Source organism: Anser cygnoides, chromosome 16 (genome assembly GCF_040182565.1).
Source record: "Anser cygnoides isolate HZ-2024a breed goose chromosome 16, Taihu_goose_T2T_genome, whole genome shotgun sequence".
Taxonomy (NCBI): Eukaryota; Metazoa; Chordata; class Aves; order Anseriformes; family Anatidae; genus Anser; species Anser cygnoides.
The window spans coordinates 14,341,595-14,362,064 of NC_089888.1; the positions used below are offsets into that span (position 1 = coordinate 14,341,595).

A 20,470-nucleotide genomic window follows, 5' to 3' on the forward strand; every position below is an offset into this window, starting at 1 on the left:
CAACTTACCATCCTACCAGATGACCCCAGAGCCAACTCCTACCAGTTAAAGCAGCTGTGCACCCGGAGCTCTCATGTCAGGTATGCCGAGCTGACCCCATGCACAGAGAAATGCAGACCAGGAAAATGACTTTGTGGTGCTTATGCAAGAGCAACTCTGCCTTATTTTTGTTGGTAGCTTTTAGACCAGAGGAATGAAAGATCCTAAAGCAAAAATCAGACTGAGGAAGTATGATCTGACCTCTGTAACTTCATTTGAAATTTTTTAAAATGCTGTTCTGGAAAAAATTATGTCAGCTTGCAAATAGGAGAGCCCGGCTGGGCAATTCTGGGCTCAGCAACTCTCCGGCACAATTTAAAAGACTGATGGGAAAACGTAACTTCCCGTTAATGTGGGCTGATCTGAGATTACAAAACAGCCCTGTAAATAGCGTTAGTCATCACTGAACTTGGCGTCAGAAAAGACTGTTTGCTATGCTAAAGCTTCATGAAAAGCTAGAAATTATAACTTGAAAAAATCTATAAATAAAAAAGCATTAAAGCTGCGACCTGGATTTAGACGGCGCGAATTTCATGCGCTCAATACCTGCTTTATGCTGCTCTTATCCCACCTTCTCGTGGTTAGTCTTTCCCTCTGCAGAGGGCCAGAAAGTTATTCATGAGCATTAGCAAGCAGAATACTTGGATGACTATGAATGGGCTTTGCTATTCAGCAGGGAACAGCATCAATTTGACACCAATCCCAAGATCCTCATTTTTGATGCTAAGTTAAATATTACACAATCTAGCAGGGTATGATGACCTTTCCAAGTCGAGTCAATTAGGAAAAAAACAATGAGAACGGCCTGAAGGCTACAAAATATAGCTTTAAAGGCTGAAAGGAGTTTGGCGTCACGGAGGCAGCAGTAAAAGTGAATTCTGTTGCTGCACGGAGATCTGCAGAGCTGCCTTCCCCTCCTTTACTGCACCAGGTTTGCACCGATGCTGGCTTAATCTCATCCTGCAGCTCTCACGCAGGCCAGGGAGAAGCTGCTGGGCACTTTGCAAAGTCTTTGGTTTCCAGCAAACGGCCAGTGGAGATCCAGTTCCAGCATCGCTGTTACTGGAGACAGCTCACGTCTCAGATGGATCTTACGTTGTCGCTACAGATTCACCACAAAAAGACTGTTTTTATCTGTCGACGGGGAGAATTTGATACAGGGCAATCGAGATGCACAAAGCCCCCCATTGTGCCCTTTTAGCCGAGTGCCTCTTCAGAGCATGCAGTCAGAATTATTTGGGGTAAATGTGAACGGTCGGACCCACCTACAGAGAACCTAAAAGCTCTGCGTTTCATTTACCCGCGCATTTGCATCAAGCTCAGTGCTCTCTCCAACAAGTTCCGTTAAAAATGCAATCAAAGCAGCACCAGCCAACACAGCTCTCCTGCTGGGGATCCAATATTAATGCCACCTGAGAACACAGATTGCAAATTTAGCTGGAAGTGAATCACAGTGCCAATTTACTAGGAAAAAAATTAATCAAGTGTACTGTTTGTCCGTTTCATTTCCACGGAACAGTTGCATAACCACATGTTAAGAGCATGTTTTATTCACTGCTCACCTTCTGGAATGTACTAATGCTTTAATACACCGCTAATATATAACAGAACGTACAATTCACTGATCTCTGTCATTGAAACAAGCAAGGATGTTTAACGGATAGGTTAAATTAATGGCAGAAAAATTATTCAATTAACAACCAGCCTTACGGCGGGACTCAGTATACCACCACTGCGAATGCCTCCGACCAATTTGCACAGCCACGTGTGAAGGACTCGATTTACTACGTGTTACTTTATGATCAACTGGAAGAAAGATGAGCTGCATGGAACAGCTACCCTGCTGACAGGAAGAAAAAGGGATCGTGCCTCAACTGATGGTCCCTATTTAATCGACACCTGCTAATTTAATAGAGGGGTAGCACAGCGAGCAGCAGCCACCGCTCAAATGACCTGCGTACTTAAACCTGCTGCTGGAAATTCGAAGGAAAAATGACTTCAGGCAGAGTGCAATGGATTTGGCACCCGAGATGCTCGCAGGGAACTAACGAATGGGCTGCAGGCACGGCCACCTTCTCAATGAAGCATCGGGAGGGGACTGGGGGCAGATGCAACCTCTGAGGTGGGACCCACGCACGTGGTCCTGCGACGTGGGGGACCCCTGGCACCTTTGCACCAGGCAGGCACAAAGCTAGACAAGTGGCTCAGGTTGGTTTGCGGTTCCACGAGACGTGCCGGGCGGCGATATAAACACCCCTAGCGACTGGGAAAGAAGGAACAGAGGAGGAAGACGGAAAATGTTAAACTCAGGATCGCTGTCTGTTAACACGGCATGGCATTTCTGACCAGCCCTGAACCCCAAACGCTGCTTGAAGCGTTCCCCCATAAGGCATCCGAGCCAGTTCCTGTCCCGACGGCAGGCCCAGGTACACGCCACCAGCTCGCCCCAGAGCTGCTCTGGGTCTGATGAGGAAAACAATGCCGAGAGACTGGTCAAAGTGAGCTTAACAACTTCAGAAAATTTACTTCTGCAGAGATTAACAAAGGGAGGTTTCGAAATCAGCACTGCTGAGTATGAACTTTCAGCTTTTTCCAGCTTGGCTGGATACAACTGGTTTGGTTTTAAATGTTTCAGTGAATTAATGAGTTAGGTTGTTAATGCAAAACATTCGTTCTGCGCAGCGCCAAGGTCCCCAGTTAGAAGATTAATTTTGTGACCTTTTGCAAACCTCGCCTAGAAACAGCAACAAGGAAACCCACCACGTGGCATCAAAAGACATCCAGCACATGGCCCCGCAGCAGCTGTGGTCCCCCCGTCCCATACGGGGACAGCAGCTCTGCCCCCAGCCCAGCAAACGCCAGCGATGCTCCCAGCAGGGACGTGCTCCCCACCGACGTCCCGGGTGACAAAATCCTGCCGTGGGGACTCCGGTGCTGGACGCAGCTCTGCCGAAGCATAAAGTGCTCGGTTAAAGGGGGAAAAAAAAAGATCAACACCAAAATAGAAGTAAAATAACAGTTTTCTCAACACTTTCTGTGCCTGCTAGGCAGGCAGACGCACTCCCCAGGTCAGGGACAAAGTTGATGTTTCTGTCTCATAGGGAGCCAAGCACAATATTGGCACTTCAAATAAAAGCGGCTTGTTTTTCAGCTCAAACTCTGCGGGCCCTGGTTGATATCATAACATGGAAAAAAAAATTAAAGAAGGAAAAAAAGTTGCCATTTGAGTGTTTTCTTCCCTTCCCTTTATGTCCTACCTGTAGCAAGGCCCGGAAGACGCAATCCTTCCCTTGGGAAGTCATCTGTGGACTCCCCACCTTTCCACCAGCAAGCAGCAAGCAGAGGACGGCAGGTAGAAAAATTTGGAGGTCAGCAACCCAGAGCCGGTGCTGTCGACAGCGACCAGACCCCGGGGGGTGAGCTGCCTTCCCCCTCCCACCACCCAGCATCCCAGAGGGAGATCCCGGCGCGTTTCGGAGCGGGTGACCCCGCAGCACAGCACAGCACCGGGTGCCAGAGCTGGGACTGGGTGCATTTACCTGGGCGCTCGGGAGGGCAAGGGAACACCAGGTCTGTGCGGCAGCGAGGGCACAGTCCCTCTGCTGCCACCGGCCACGGCAGTCCCGGGACTCTTTTTCTCGGGTTAGTCATTAACATTTGTTTTGCATTTTGAGTCCCTTCATGAGAAATTATGTAGGAGTTCATCAGCTATATTAATTATCCAGCTTATTGCCAAAACATGCCCTGCTTGGGCTGGCGGGAGAGGGGAAGGCTGGAGCCTCCTGCAGTTCCCAGCTGAGAGGAGAAGAGGTGAAGGTCTGTCCCACGACAGCTCTAACCAGGGCTTCCTCTCCACAGCCCTGGAGCCACGGGCTTTGAGTACAACAAGAGCACAACAAAGTATGGGGCGAGGGCATGCAGCAGCAGCACCACCCAGACAAACCCCGTTCATCCGTCCCGGGGACGTGCTACGTGGATGGACACGTGGCAGTGACTGGCAAAGACCTCTCTAAGTACTCCTGCGTTCAGCACGGACAGACACAGAGAGAAGAGCCCACCTCTCCAGAGCACACCTCACCTCCTGGGTGTGGACGGGATGTCCCTTTTAGCTGTGCCAGTGTGGCTCTGTATCAGAGAAGGAAAGGCAGGATTGGGCAGGTTGCGAGGCAGCACGGAGCCCGCGGAGCTCCTCCGGTCCCGGTCTGTGGCTGTGCATCCCTGGGACTGCAAGGCCTGCAGCTGGAAGGGCGCTCACGGCATAGATCTTCTCCAGCAGCCTAAAAGCACCAGCACCAGAGCATCACCCAGGTGAGCAGCGCGCATCTCCACACCGTGCCATCGCCTACGGTGCGCGCCTATAGGTACCGCCTGCCTGGGGGCAGTCAGCCCACCACTTCTCTGCCACCCAGAGCCCACACCGAGACCACCACGCACCTCATTCTGCAGGGGTTTAACCCTGCAAAGGACTGCCAGATCCCGTGAGGGAACACTTAGTGAGACTCTCCCCTTGGGCACAGATCGCTGCTGCGCTGCAGGCACTCCAGTGTCAGGTGCGCTCGGCAACAACAGGGAGAGCCACGAGCAGTAAAACAGCAGCAGCCCGAGACAAGCAAAGCCTCTTCATATCTTACTATTCGGTGCCACACAAATGTACAAACACACGCACCGATTTCAGCAGTTTCAAGCTCCCAGCAGCATCGCATAGTCAACATTTGTGCTAAGGAACAATTTCTCTTTATGCCGACTGTTCGGGGTGCTTTGTAGCTTACGCCTGGCTTTGCAAATGCGCACACAGTTTAAAGGCAATGGAAGCTGGCTGGCTGAACAATCGCAGTCATTCTCCATTACTTGGCAGGCCTGAAGTAGAAAAGCGTCATTTTCATTTAGGGTAGTTAAACAGAGCTATTCATTAAAATTTCGTCCTTCTACAAGCTGCTGCACCTCTCCATTTAAAGCACGCCTGTAAGAGAAGACCTCTCCTCTACCCTGCCGCATTTTGCACTGACCTGTTTCAAGTCACCACCGATCTGTGAGCTACCTTTTCGGATCGGTCTCGTACTTTCAGAACAGCAGCAACTTGCCTTTGTCTTCGTTACCTGGGTAGAGGCTGCTTTTCTCCATTAGCACTCAGGGACTAATGGTAATTATCTCAGCTTTTTTCAGATGAGCACAAACCCGAGCGAGATGGAAGGCTAGAGAGGGGTGGCTGAAACGGAACGCGATTAGAGTATAAAAATAGGTCACTAGGATAATATAACCTTTAGACTATTGGCAATGTGCCCCCCTTAGAGACAAGCCTGTGTGCTATATTTCAATAGAACGTCAGGAATAAAAAACACACCACACATCAAAACAAAACCAGTGATCATCCCTCCGAGCTTTGCGTGCTTCTGTGTGAACGTTACCACCACTAATTCACTCACTCTTTTTCCTCTGCTCCCATCCATTTGACCAAGGACCAAATAAACGTTATGCAATCACACCCTTGACATCTTCAAACAAAAATCTCTTTTAGCATGCAGGCTTCATTACAGATTTGCTCCGAGTCACACTACCTCAGCAGGGTTTACACTCCCGGCGTCCCGGGGACCCACCTCCACGCATAGCTTCGATCCTCACATTTTGTCCATGTTGCAAAACATTCCTGGCGTTGCCCCAGAGGAAACGATCCGGCAGACAGACAATCATCTATCCGCACAGCCAGCTCTGAGGTGAACGCTACCAGCAGAGGACACCAGACAGCATTAACAGGGCTTCAAGAAGTCCCACAGCTCATCGGCATCTGCGCCCCCCATCACCTCGCACTCGGCTGGTGAATACCAGCAGGTTGGCTTGTGCCTAGGCAGGGCCAGTCATGTTTACAAGTGCACAGGGGCTCTGATTTCAGTCCCTCGTGCTTTCTCTAGGAGGTCTGCTTTTGCTTTAATTGTGAGAGGGATCTCTTTGTGATTGCTGCTTGATCACTGACATCTAAAATGGCCACACATGCTCAGAAGGGTAATATTCTGCCACACCGTGTCCAGAGTTGCACGTGTAGAGATTATTGTCAAGTATCACCATTTAGACAGAGCAAGATCAGCTTTGGTAGAGTTAGCTCTTTGGAATCCATGTGAAAACGGACAGATTAAGGACTAAAATATACCTCTCTGTATTTTTATTATTGGAAGCTGTCAATGAGCTCCAAGCCAAAAACTGGGGGAGCTTGGAGTGAAGACTCATGGTTCCCAAAGCAAAACAAGAACTAGAGTTAGAGCTTGGTCACTGTTACGGTTCTGGCAAAAATACTTGAGTCTTCTAAATCAGCAGGAGGTGCTAGGAGAAACTGAAGAAGCGTTCACAGGCCTGAGCCCCCTACGGCAAGAGAGCAGACGAAGCACACAAGCCCGCTGTGCTCTCAGCACAGCTGCAGACTGCCCAGCACCAGGGCAAGTCATTTTGTGGGAAGCCTCTAAACCGCATTTCCCAAGCACTTCTGCTCACAACCCCACTTCCAGGTTTGCACATCCACTTCCAGATGGGTGACCCTACTTGGGGGCCACCACCCCGAGCTCAGGAACCACAGCTCTAGGCATTATCACAACATTTACTGCTACAAGAAAACCAGCATCAGCTTTTATTTCGTGACTGAAACGATCCCACTGCAGGACCACAAAAACAAAGGCCTGCTAGAGGGTCACACAGTTTTCTCACCAAGCATCCAAGGCTCTTGTGCAATGAAGAAAGGCTTGCTGAAGACAGGCTGATCACCAGTTACTGAGCAGCCACATAAGGGCAGCGATTCCGGGGAAACTGAGTGTAGGGTAAAGGACTCCAAGGTCCAGATTTTAAAATGAGATGTGGGACGTGAGTGGGAAGGACTAAACTGAGCTACTAAATAGTACCAGACACCAAATGTGGGGTGCTGGAGCTGATCATCTGCAGCAGCGACTGAGGACTATTACAGCGCCGCACCCCCTTCCCAGCTGAGCATTTTTGGATTACTTCATTCCCCATGCCCTTTTGCAATATGCTAGCTCTGTGAGCTGCGTTGCGTTCTGGCTCGCCATCAGCTCCCATTTCCCCACTTACAGTCGCTATAACCAAAAAGACAGCTGCAAAACGCTTCAGCTGAAAGCAAGGAAACAGGGCTGGCAGGTCGGGATCGTGGATTTTTCTCCCCCCACGGATCCTGCTTCAGAGTTGTCCTTTCAGACGCAGAGTGCAGCCGATCGCTTTTGCAGCTTATTGAATACGCTGGTTTATGGCAATGTTTTTCTGCTCACTGAACTGGCTCATTCTTTCAGCAGAACAAACTGTTCCACGTTGAGGCAGGAGTTGGCTGTGTTTTAACAAAGGATTTTTCCCTTCTGACAGTGTTTTGCAAAAGACCCAAAAAAATGAGTTTGGAGCCAAGTTACAAAAGGTCAGGAGAGGCTAGTCAAGCCATGGGTGTAGTTCCTGTATGTCACAGCCAGTAAAGGAAATGGGTGGGGAGAAGAGAAATGGCATTTTGAGCTGAAATAATATGTATAAAGTCATTATAATGAGGAATGGGCTTTTGAATGAGGATGGCAAGTATGCCAGCGCTGTAATTTCTGCTTTACAAGGGTAGGCTCAGGTCTCTGCAATCATTTATCCGTGTGAAGTATGTATTTGACACAGCTCGAGTAGCAACAGTAGCGAGAAAAAGGCAGTTTTGCTTGCTTCCCCTCCCCAAGCTGATTTCAAGGCGCTACCATACTCTCATCTCCCATCAGCCAAATGAATATTCAGGAGCCTTTTGCCGAGAAAACACCAGTCAATCACCAGCACAATGCTGGGGGAAGAACATACTACGCTGAGAAACGCACGGGGGACTGGCAGCTCATTCCCTGCTCTGCTTGAGCACCCCAACCCTTCCTAATGCGGGGCAAAGCACCACGGTGGAGGCCTGTCTGGTGGAGGCCCACCATCTTGGCAAAGGCCCGCCATCCCAGTGAAGGCCTGTCTAATGGAGGCCCACTAGCTTGGCAGAGGCCCACCATGCCTTTGAAGGCCTGTCTAATGGAGGCCCACCATCTTGGCAGAGGCCCACCATCCCTGCAGAGGCCTGTCTGGTGGAGGCCCACCATCTTGGCAGAGGCCCAGCCCATGCCACCGCTGTTCCCCGTCGCCCTTCCCTGCCACCCAGCAGGACAGGTGAGCCCAGGGCTGCTGCACAAGCAGCGAAGGATCAGGCCCCAGGCTCCCAGCAGCACTGCCTTCCCTGGACTCCAAGCCACGTTTTCATTTTGTTTGCAAGCAACGAAAGGGTAAGCGGTAGAATTGCAGCCCCACACGGCACAGCTACCTAAAAGGATATCACCGGAGGGTGACAAAGCCAATTTTTCTGCTTTGGTAAGTCTTCAAACTCCAGCTTCTGGGTTATGTTTCCTTCTGCATCAAGACCTCGCTAAGAGGAGCTGACAACAGAGCTTCCCTCTCCTCCTGTGGGAGCTGGGACCACAAACGCTTTCTGCGATGGACGACCAGGCTTCTGCTGCAGCCCCGCTCCCCCTTCGGCAGTGCCAGAGTTTGTGCCAGGTATGGGGCACAGGTGAGCCACGATCGCCTACTCTGGTCCCGTGGATGTTGAAAGGAGGAGAGCCAAGGGGCTCTGCAGCAGCTGACAGTATGTCATGCCTAATGCTTAAGCATTTCCAGGCCTCAGAGGATCCCTGAATAGAAAGAAACCACCCGCCACTGGAACACAGCCACTTTTGTGGCTGGAAGGGGCAGATGTTCAACCCCATACAACAATGCAACACAACAGTTGAGATTGTAAGTGAAGAATGCTGCATCCACTTAAAACTGAAGAGGGAAATTAGGGACACCATCTAATTCTAGAGTCACCATTGTCCTAATGCTTTGAGTTCACATACCTACTGTGCAAGAGGGGCACAGGGTTTTCTTCCATTGCCTTAAATAGCCAACATCCTGGCCCAAAGCATTGAACCACAAGAACTTCAGAAACATATGGCCAGATTGGTAAGTTTTCAGCTCCTTCAGCTGGAACACAGTTTTCCAAAAGAGCCCGGCTCCTTTTTAGTACCTACATAAGTGACAAGACTTCCAGAAGTCCCCACTTCCCAACAGTTTATGCTGGCATACAGTGGGGCAGATCATTCAGAGAGCTCAGCTTCCAAATGGCCAAAGCCTTTGCTGAGATGCTTGATGGGAATCTGACCTTCAGAAGTCTGCAACACAGCAAGCATCAGGTACTTCACCACCAAGAAGAGTGGTTATGGAGAAATATATAGCCCAACTACCAAACCCTTATTCACTGACCCCAGATTGCTCACATGAGACAGCCTTTCTTCTCCCCTTCTTTAAAACAATCACTACCTCTTTTAGGATTGGCACCAAGAGAAAAACGGATTGGGGATTTCATTCTAGATTTCCATGGGCTGGAGATACCAGAATCCCAACCGAGCACCTGCCAGCCAAAAGCAATCCCTGTCACCTGCTCTTTGGTTTGAAAACTAGATTTGTTCAAAACCATTTGTCAAGCTGCTCTGGGCAGCAGGCAGAGAAACAGAACAAAGTTCAAGGGTTAGTTGTGATATGAACCGTGCTTGTCAGGATTCTTCACTTCCTCCGGCTGTTTAGCGAGACTTGGAATGGATTATCCATGGAGAGGCAATTATTTTTTGCGTTGAAAGCTCACCATCCTCTGTAGGTCAGCTGTGAGCTAAAAGCATCCCAGTTATTTACTGCTGGAAGCTGAAGGAATTTCCTTACTCTCTGAAGACAGACATTTAAAATTAGTTTCAAGTACAGTTGTGATAAACAAATCACGTCCTCCTCCCCTCCCCCTTCTGTTTTTTTTTCTGCTGGATTTTTAAACCATGCCTGCTGGTCTCACCGGCCATTTCCGAAGCTGCCCTCTGCAACTCCTTATTTAAAAATCCATTCACAAGGATGCAGGGGAATTATGCAGAGCAACACAGACGTCTTCCGAGAAAAATCAGCAAAGCCAGAACCCTCTTTTCCAAGCTCTCCCTTAGACTCTTGATTCCCCAGAGCCCTCAATTTTTGAATTCCTGATGCCATTAAAATAAATAAATCGCCAGGAGTTTGACTATTCTCACGGCGGAAGGTTAGGAGTTGGTTCGTTACCTTATTGCAGGGAACACGGGCTAAAAATCAGATGCCGAGGCTCGTTCAGGACTTCAGCTCGTTGCCGAAAGTCAGCTGGTGGTGCCTCTCGCTGGGTGGAACATGAGCTCACCAGCCCACTTCACGTATGCTACTGAATAGCTGCTGGATGCAAGCAGCTTTTGGCAGCCACGCGGGGAAAACGAGAGGTGTTTTAAGGTGGTATGACGGCCTACGCAAAGGGGCTTGGTACGGGGACTGAGGTTTCCTGCGAGCCTTTATTCAAAATATTGATGTACTAATTAATTTGTGGATCACAAGGCCTTAATACGAGGAAATTCGGTTAAGAAATTCAGGCATGCTGGGAGAATTGCTTCCTTGCCATGCATTAGCGACTATACCCACAAAATGCCAGCAATCACTAAGCCTCCACTCTGTATTCAAAGCTCTGTACAATAGAGTTTATTATTTTTAAGCTTTTCAGACATCACTGTAGCAAATTTAAGAGCACTATTTGGAAGATTAAGATATGAACACCACCATATTATTCAATTTAGTCTAACACTGAACACTTATTTCTGTAAGTATTCTCAGCTAACACTTCGTTTCCAGCCGCCAACAGAGAGAAATGCTTACAGCTCTAAGTCACATTTCAGTATGGTCTTGCAAACCAAATTTAGGAAATGAGAACAAGGAAATTACTATCATTATGCAAATACTGCCCAATTACTGCCAAGCCATACAGAACCTGTCTTCAGGTCTCTGCCATAGGTTTTGAAATTACACACATACAGATCACAATCAGGAAAGCCCCACTTTCTGTGTGTGCAGCCGAGTGTGAAGTTATTAGTACATCTCCAACAGCTGTATTTTCTAAGTACTCACTATTTTCTCTGTTCACACGGACGCAGAGAGGCATGTACCTCTTGCTATCAGCTCATCCATCGCCTGTAGCAGCAGACAGTCAGGCAGCTGTGGGTTTTAACAGCGACATGCCAACCCCACAGGCCCCAATCCGTGTGGGATTTGGGTCTCGTTCCCATGGCATCAGCCCGCAGGAGTGCCAAGAGCAGCAGAAATCTTGGTTTCGGCCCCACAGGTACTGGCTCACCTCAAAAGCGTGATGCTTTTTCTGTGCAGCCCCACTTGCAGAATTAAGGCAGCTGCTGAGCCGCATTGCTGGCTCATCTCCTGAGCTCCTATTTTGGGGCCTCCGTGGATGTCACAGAAACACACAACAACCAGGATTGGGAGGGACCGCTGGAGGACAGCTGGTCCATCCCGACACTCAGAGTAAAGAGTGTCCATCAATTTTTAACCAGGCAGGCAAGGCTTCCTATCAGTACCAAGCCTGTTTCCTATAAACTCCTGCTGCATGGATTCAGAACTGCTTTTTGGCCACTTGTGTAATTTACCGACACCATTAAGTAATACTTCTTTCAAAAATCCAGACGAATTGCCCAGAGAAGAGAGAACAAAGAAAAAAAAAAAACAGAAAAAAGCCATAAAGGCAGGCAGGTTCCAGGACTTTTTACCCCTCCCAGTGACAACAGCAAATAGAGCTTACTAAGAGCTGGCTTATTTGCCCAAATCAGACATGCAGACAGGTGACAAGGGGGAGTGATGGGAGAAAAAAGAGAAAGGGCTTGTGCCTGTTTTCTATCACGATGCTGCTTAAACGAGAGCTGACTGCTGCATTTTGTCCTCTTGAAACCATCCCACCCTTTGCAAACAACTGTGCAAGCTGGACTAGATGGGATGCAGAACAGAAACAACGTCCTTCGGGGGGAATAAGGGAATAACCAGGGAATTAAGTGAAATGAGAGTCAATTAAAAAAAATCACTTTGCCTATCTGAAAGCTCTCATTTCATTAGAACTGATTTAGCTAGCTTGGAGAAAAGCTCTTTCAGGGGTCTAAAATTTCCCAGCCTCTCAAGTGAAAGTGGAAAAGCTCTCATTGCAAAATCCCAATCTATAGCACCCCAAGCATCACAGCCTATGCTATTCCCTCAGAGAAAGAGGGAATAGCAAAAAAGACTTTTTTTTTTCCAAAAGGCTCGCTTCTTTTTCGGAGAGAAATGGAGGGCAGTCTCATTACAGCAGTCTAAAACGTTCCCCACCATCATTAGGATGAATGGCATAGCATAAATTATTAACTCTGTTCAACATAACTCGGAAAATAGCACGAGAGACCAAACTGCGGGAGGAGTCAGCACAGGGGACCACAACGCCAAAATAACGGTCGTGCTGTGTCAGCAGGCTGTCTGCAAATACAGGAATCGGGCTGGCTCAGGGGCTTGGTAACAGCATGACGGAGCCGTTCGTTTCTAGGTCAGCAGTTCAAATCAGAGCCACACTCAGGGAGATGAAGGCACGCTTCTAGACAAGGTGAATTTACAGGATCCGTCCAAACCCCAGCACAGCTCTGCCTGCTGCAGCGTGCAACCCGTCGCTTCTCAGTGCTTGGGGCAGGACGAGCATTTGCTGAGACTGTACCCAAGAACTGCCCGACAGATTTTCATCCCGAAGTCCTGGCTCCCAGGGCTGGGACATTTTGTAGAGGCGTCCATCTAGAAGAGTGGAGGTGCTGGAGGCCACGGGGCTGCAGCCTGGCCGGGGCAGCCTGGGCACCCCAATCCCAAGCAGCTGCAACCGCAGCTCCCCGCTCCCCCAGATCCACGTGGCAGCTGGAGGCACCCCGGCTGTCGTGCAGATCAACAGGAAAACAGATGCACAAAATACACCGTGAAAAAACACACTGTGGCACTTACGTTTCACAAGAATGGGTCACTTTCTCAGTTACTGTCCCGAAGCTGCTCAATGTTACTTCATCTTAATTCTGCTTAGAGTTTGAAAGCCCAGAAGTTGAAGTTATTTAGCTACTGCCAATTGTGAAAAAAAAAATAAAAATCCAGACACTGTGGACAAAGGAGGCAAACAACAACCCAACGCCGTTTCTCCAGGCAATTGTTTTCTTCCTTGGGCTGGGAGAGAAGCAGACTTGGAAGCACCTCAATGATATTGCAGCAAAACGACAGCGTGTCAAGCTGGATAAAGCTCAGGGCAGCAGGAATTCCTCCCATATACAAGCCCATAATCACCTGCCGGGAAGAGATTAAGTGAATGGACGTCTGCAATATCAGGGGAACAAGGGGAAGAAACGTTAACGGTGTGCAGGACACGTCTCCAGTCAGCTCAGAAGCACACAAGGCAGCTTCACAGTCAAACCCTGCAAGGGCAATGTCCTTAAGATAATCACGCAAACCTTTGTATCAAGCTGCTTACTCGAGTGGCCAGCGTTAGGCAAAACAATCGAGAGGTTCATTAAGTGAACTCACCCTGGATTAATGCCATAAAACTGTACATACCTTCCAGTGACAGGTGGAAAAACGGTTTGCAACACCGTCCCAGACACCAAAGAGCTACAGTCACAGCGTCAGTCCCTTCCAGACCATCTCCTTCCACACCCAAAGGACTTCGCCATCACTAGGGGCAGCCCTCAGAATTCAGGGCCAGCGGCTCCCATCTGTACCCTTCATCCTCTCCCCCCTTCTAAATTGGGCTCGAGCCTCATCACACCTGGCAAGTGCTGGTGAGTGAAAAGCTGCCCGTGAAGATTACACACCTCCTGGATTACACACGTTCTTCAGCAATGGTCCCACGGGACCCCAGCTGCCCCCCAGCCAAGCCTTGCTCATACGAGGATATTCAAGTTACAGTGAGGAACACAACGCCTGTGTCCCCCAGAGCATGCGGGTGTGCTGGACGAGTACCCCAGGAATCCATCAACATTAGGAAACTGCAGCTAACCTCCTCATCGCTCCCTTCCTCTGCCGCCAGTTCTTGCCATGGCACATCAGATTTTCCCCAAGGGACACTTGCCTAGCCTCTCCCCACAGCCCCTCCTTGTAGGGCACCCTAAAAGAGGGCTCTGAAGGCTCTCACAAGGCACAGCTGTGGGATCTTACTTCTAAACACCCGCATGCCAATTTGAAGCTCAGCCTCCCCAGCACACAAAGTTGGGTGAACCAATAAAAGACCCACAATGTAGTGAAGCCTACAGCCTTACACGTATGTGTCCCAGGGTGAGGATCATAAAACCCAAGAAGGTTAGACTGCAGAAGTGCTTGCATACAGTGCACCCCCTATACTGGGGATTCGATTCTCCTCCTGGCTGCAGGCAGAACCTAAGGGAAGACCTACCCAAAATCTCCATGCCACCTAGGTAACAGCTTCCAACTTTCCCCAAAGCCCTAACCTGAGGGTTACAGCCCCCGGAGGAAGCAGTCCCAAGCTGCTGCCCTGCCCCGGACCTGCCCAGCCTCACAGCACCGAGCAGACACCAACAGCGATGCACTATTTAATAGTTCAGGCAAAGATACCCTGGAGAGGAAAGGGTTTGGGGTTTTGGGAAGGGCTGCCACAGACACGCAGAAGCACGGACTACACAGTGCCCCTCCACTGACCAGGCAGGGCTGAGATGAAAGCCAAGCTTCTCTCCAAAAGGGATGGGTTTTCCCAGCTATTGGGCCATGCCTCTTTCACAGACGATAACATCTTTGCAGGATAAATACACTGAAGATGAAAGAGCTGGCCCCAACTTACATTCCTAACAGCCTGCTGCCAGGTTGCTTTGGTGGGCTCCTCAACAGCGGGCACAAGCCATCGTGCCCGGCTGCAGAACCAGAAGGAGCGATTTCGATATAACACCGAGGGGCTCCAGAGCAAGCCCCTGCCTCCCCTGCCCTCCCGCTTTTCAGGGATGTTGGGAAACCTAACACTCTTGCCATTTGGGAAGCGGTAACAGGGAAGGCCAGCACCGTTAACCCCACTCTAGGAAAGAGGAAACAAGCACGGAGAGGGAAAAGGGTCTGGCCGAGGTAAGTCCCGTGGGCTCCAGCAGGGAGCAGCTCCAGGTGCCAGCACCTCTGTCCTCAAAGCCATCACCTCTCCCTAGCATCCACCAGGGCCTAAAGCGGAAAGGCAGTGCGGGAGCAAAAGCAGAAGAATACTTTAAAGGAAAACTTCACGCAGAGGTCAGAGGAGCACCAGAAACCTGCTCTACCGAAACCGGCCGTTGATTTAAAGCTAATGGAAAAAAATAAAAAAAAAAAGCGATGCTGGGGAACGCTTCTCCGCTCAGGGAGCACGCACCTTTGTAGCACGTCTGTGGCTGTGCAGGGAGCTGCAGGTTCTCACAAAGTGAAATAAAGCTGTTTAAGTGGATGTTCTATTCTCTTTTCCCCATGAGAACAGAAGAAAGGCCCATAAGATGGTTGTGCCTTCTGCTCTGGGCTCTTCATTCGCTGACCACGGAAAAGGCTCTGACTGCCTTCCCACTGCCACAGCACTCCTGGGCTGGAAGGGAAATGCTGTTACCGGCAGGTTACAGAAAGGGAAATGAGGCACTGAGCAATTTTAAATAGCTCGCCCAAGGTCGCAGGAAGCTTACTGCAAAGCAAGAGATTGAACCCAGGACTTGCGAGTCCCAATCCAGTTATTTATCAGAAATCATCCTTCTAATAGATCACCTCTTGTCAGAAACCCTCCTAGTTTGCATATAGAGATTATGCTGAATTATACTGGCACAGCAAATTTCCACTCCAGCCCAACACGCTCAAATTGCTGTTTTGGAAATAAAATCAAAGCTGCAGCGTGTTCAGCATGCCGAAGCAGACAACTCCCTCGGTGCTGCAGACAGCCCCACCACCACCAGAGTGCTTCTAAGACTCCAGATCAAGATAAGAGGCTGGTTTTGGTTCACAGTTAATCACTTCGTTTTGAAGGGTGGCCTCCCATGAGTAAGCCCTTACCGGTTGGCAAGGTTCACCTCGTGTTTGCATCTTCATTCATAAATACTTCTGCACGCCTCTGGCTGAAGCAGTGTTACAGCCCTAGTGCTGCTCCAGACACCAAAAAGCCTTTCCCTTTGCACAAGGCCTCACCTTGAACCCGGTGTGCGGTCAGTCTCAGTGTTGCTAAAACAAAGACTGAATGCATTTTATCTGGGTTTTTATGGGCCACAGGCGCAACTCCTCACCTTCCCAAAGAAAATCTGCTTGGAGCCTACAACACCCCTCAGCCCCAAGGCTCTAAGCAGACCCTATTGCCCAAGCGGAAAACCTTTGGTAATGCCTTCCACACCCTCCAGGTACCCTGGTTAAGCAGAGCTGCCTCAAGGCATCCCAGTGGCACTGCCAAAATCGTGCCGCCTTGGGGATGCGGGGCTGGGGCCAGCACGGGGCAGGCGGCAGCATCACCCCCACCCATGCCCCAAATCCCGCTCAGCTCCAGCACCTCAAGCAGCAGCAAGGACAAAACCTTCCAGCGGGCAGATGCACTTCTAATAACCAACCGACAGTCAAACCACATCTGGGTATCTACAGAGCTCAGGTAATTTTCAGCTGATGACAAACAGTAAAAGCGTGAGGCAACAGGCCTGGAGAGGGCCGCACGAGGTGGAATTTTCTTTTCCATGCACTACAATGCAGGCTGCTTGGTGGGGGGTCGAAACAGCATGGGTCTAGCCAAGAAGTTTATGCAGTGTTTAAGCATTCGGTGGCCTCAATCTCCCTGTATACAAGCAATTTAATTTGTCCAACTCAAATCATATACAAACTCCGAGCAGCTATGTCAATAAGAAACAGAGCAGCTCCTCTGGGCGGAGTAGGAAGGGAGAGCTGAAGGGAAGGGATGCAAGGACGTCAGGAAAAAACTGACTTGCTAGTTGGGAAAACTTCACAGTTACACATCCTGAGTGGGCAGATATGAAGAGGAAACCAGAGGTACACACACCACTGCAGTCGGTTCCCAAAACAGCCTCGCAGCTACACGGCCACCTGCTTGGCAATCCGTGAGCTTTGTCCAGAGCCCCAACCATCACCTTCCTAAGTGGGACCAAAGTCTGTCAGCTCAACAGAAAAAATAAGATAAAATTAAATTAAATAAAAGAGAGAGAACTTGGCCGCCACCGAGATTGTTACAAAATAAAACACCCACCAGAAAATTAAATGGGTAAAGAACAACCCTGCTCCACAAAGCCTTCAAGTGGTGAATTCTTCACGTTGTTCTGCTGCACGCAAACGCTCTAACGAGAAGTGTCTCTCTCAGGGCAAAAGACTGTGGGAACTGAAGATATCTTTCTCCCATCTCTCCTCCACTGGATGAGCAGAGGCAGCCGCTCGGCAGTAGCTGACGACAGCCGTACGAGCACAACGGCCCTGCCCCAGCCGGGTCTGCTTTTCAGGCTGCTCACCAGAGACCCTGCTGTGCCTCCTGCTCCTCTGCGCACAGCCTGACCCCAAACCCAGGTGAGGAGCAGGCTCAGAGCTGTAGCCGGGGCTGGAGACGTCCTGCAGAGCACCCCCTTTACTCACCGTGGCAGCACCACGGACTTTTCATGCCACAGGTCCTGTCTCCACTGCACCTCGCCGCCTGGTAAGGACAAATGCTTCATCCCCTGCAGCAACCAGCCCAGCACAGCCCTGCGGGAGCACCTCCAGCAGGTCATCTTGTTACTAACAAGACTAAACCAGCAGCCTCCGGGTCCTCGGGCCCTGAACACGGCCCTGAAGAGGCGTAACACGAACAATGCCAAAAATTTCCTTGCTTTGAAACCCTACCCCTGCTTATTTACGTTGCAGGAGCACCTAGGGGCCCCAACCAAGCCAACATCTGCCCTGCAGAGCTCTGCCCGTGCTGTGTGCCCGCAGATGTGAGGGCCAGCTCCGCGGCACCGCGCAGCCCATCGGTGCACAGCAGCAATACAGCACGGCCCCAGCCCGGCTGGGGAGCAGCAGGAAGGGACACCCACGCCACACACAGGGGACAGGTGCTGCCGGCCAAGCCACACAGATCCCGGCACCCCGGAGCTCCGCTGGTGGCCACCCGAGCTCGTTGCAGCCTCCCAAAAGCCAGCAGGCCCTCCAGCACAAACCCCAAAGCCCGCTAAGCCCTGCCAGCTGCTAACACAAACACTCAAAGATTGATTCTTAGGAAGGATGAAATCAAGAGGTAAATAACATTTCCAACACACCAGTGACGTGCCAAACACGTCATCCAGCAGACCGTCGGCAGGCCAAGAGCATTTTTCACTGCTCTGACCTCCTGCTGCCAGACCCGAGGCAACACGGCCGGGCAGGAGCCAGCAGCACGGGGCTGGGGTCCCCCGGCCCCCCTGCCTTCCCTGGGCCCTCCAGGGAACACAGCAATTCCCAGGAGGGAAGGAGAGCCAAATAAGTGACGGGACAGCTCAGTATAGCCCGCTTTGTTTCACTGCGCAAGCCAAGTGCCGAAAGCTGACAACTCCAAACATTTCCTCTCTGAGGGCATTAAATTACCATTTTCTCATTTCAATGTCTTCTACTTGCTTCGGCATCCAGATACACACTTCCCAAATGTCCTGCTAGGAATAGGGTGTTGTAAACAAAGTTTTACAAAAAAGGAAGGTTAACACACAGCATATTTTTCCCATTACTTCAATACATCCTGCAAGCTCTGCAAGCTTGGTAGAGAAAGAGTCTATTTAAAAATCTAGGGTGGGGAAGAATTAGCTCACCAAAACCATAAACAGATTTGCTTTGCACTTTTAGTCCAAGAGAAAAACAAGACAGGCTATGTGCATATTGATGCACACAATAGCAAAATCATTTTAAAAACAAATGAATTGGGAGGGAGAGGACATCAGAGATGGGTGGGGGAAAGGAAGAGTTGAGAAAAAGGGGCCAAGCCCTAAGAGCAGAGATCCTGAGAGTCTGGTTCTCAAAGCTCCTTCAGAAGATACTAGAAACCCTGCATATGCCAGGGCACGGCATGCAGAGCATGCAGAGGGGATGACACAATTTGCTATAATGCCACGATCTGTCTCTCTGTGCAAACCTTTGAGTAATAAAAGACATTAATTTCTGCAGACGAAACAAAGGAATCCTTTCCATTTACCTCGTGACCTTCCACACAAATAATCCAAACGCATTATTATAGTTGTGGCAAATACTGAGAGATGTAAGACTTGATCCCCTTCTCCCTACTCTTGCTCCCAAGAGGCCCCGACTGCCCAACAAGCTGGGTTGGCAGAGTTAAAAGCTTTACCTGCTTCCTCTCACCAAATTCTCCATCTCTAATGGTAAGACAAGTTGTGAGAGAGCAACCACATTCCCTGCACTGGCAAGATTACCAACGCAAGGTATTTGAGGGCCCATCTAGCACGTGATTCATCAGCTCTCAAGGCAACTTCAATGAGGACACTTCTCAGGAGACCGAGCAGTGCACGCGGACACCTGTGCTACAGCAGGCTCCGTTAGTGTACTTCCAGGAGCTGAAGAGACTGGGTTTAGCCTGCAGAACTGGAAGTGGGTCAGGGAAGCTAGTAACAAGAAGGGCACCAGTCCAGTAGCTGCACTCCTCACAGGTCACTGACCACTGAAGTCCAGAGCAAGCAGGCCCCAGGCATGGCACAACTGGGGTGGAGAAAAAAATCAGAAATCAGTCTTGGGGTGGAAAGTCCCCTTTCCAGAGGGACACTGTCATCTATCTCACAACCATGAACTACGGGAAATGAATTCTCCATCGGTTAATGTCTGCTCACTAAGGCTTAACCACAGAGCTTCATTTCTTGCACATAAATTAACTCTGCTCTGGTATGAGACCCAGTTTCTTCTTCAAAGCTCTGGAATGGCATAATGGAAAAATGGAGGGTTATTTCCAACCACACATTATCCACCCACAGAAGGCAAGGGTGAAATGCATCGCTTTCCTGACCCTCTCACCTGCAATACAGGGCAGATGCACATTTGTTAAGTTGCACAGATTCACAGGGCTGGGGGAAAAACAGACTGGTCTAGCACAAATACACGAGCACCAGCCAGGAGAAGAGTACAAACACACAGGATGTCTGAACTCTCTTGTCAAAGGCACAACATCCAGATGCAAGAAAAACTGCCCCCTTCCTCAGGGATTGCTAGGAGCACAGCCCGAGACCTATACCAAGTGTGCAGCAGGGAGCAGCTCAAAGGTTAGCAGAGCAAACCATTATGTGATCACTTATTTCAGCCAACGGGCTAGAAAAGCCGTCATGAGAAGATCTTCTTAACTACTTCGAAGCCTTAAAGAAGGCCCATCTTTCCCCTTTCCCGGTGGCTCACAATTACTACTCATAGGCAGCCACTGAAATCAGTAATTAAGCCATAGTTATAAAGCAAATAGTTATTTTATTCTTTCATGTATTCCATTGTACTTCACAATACAAGGGTACCTCCTCCAATTAACACAGTTCTACCTGATTTTGCCAGCACAGGAGCGACTACTCACACCAAAACACCAGATTTCTCCATCCAAGCT

The 20,470-nt window shown here is 49.8% G+C and overlaps 1 protein-coding gene across 11 annotated transcripts in view; it reads right to left on the reverse strand.

Annotated features, from left to right (window-relative positions):
- Positions 1-20,470, reverse strand: part of ZHX3 (zinc fingers and homeoboxes 3) — a 51,053-nt gene that overhangs the window by 11,410 nt on the left and 19,173 nt on the right. For 2 of the 11 annotated variants that reach the window (XM_066978546.1, XM_066978547.1), the window contains exon 3: positions 4,118-4,316. The exons of 6 other annotated variants lie outside the window; for them this stretch is intronic. The gene's annotated coding sequence lies outside the window, so the exon portion shown is untranslated. Of the gene's footprint in view, positions 1-8; positions 4,042-4,117; positions 4,317-5,045; positions 10,057-10,155; positions 12,863-20,470 lie in introns of those variants that run through there. 3 more of the 11 variants (XM_066978549.1, XM_066978550.1, XM_066978548.1) reach the window with 3 other exon arrangements.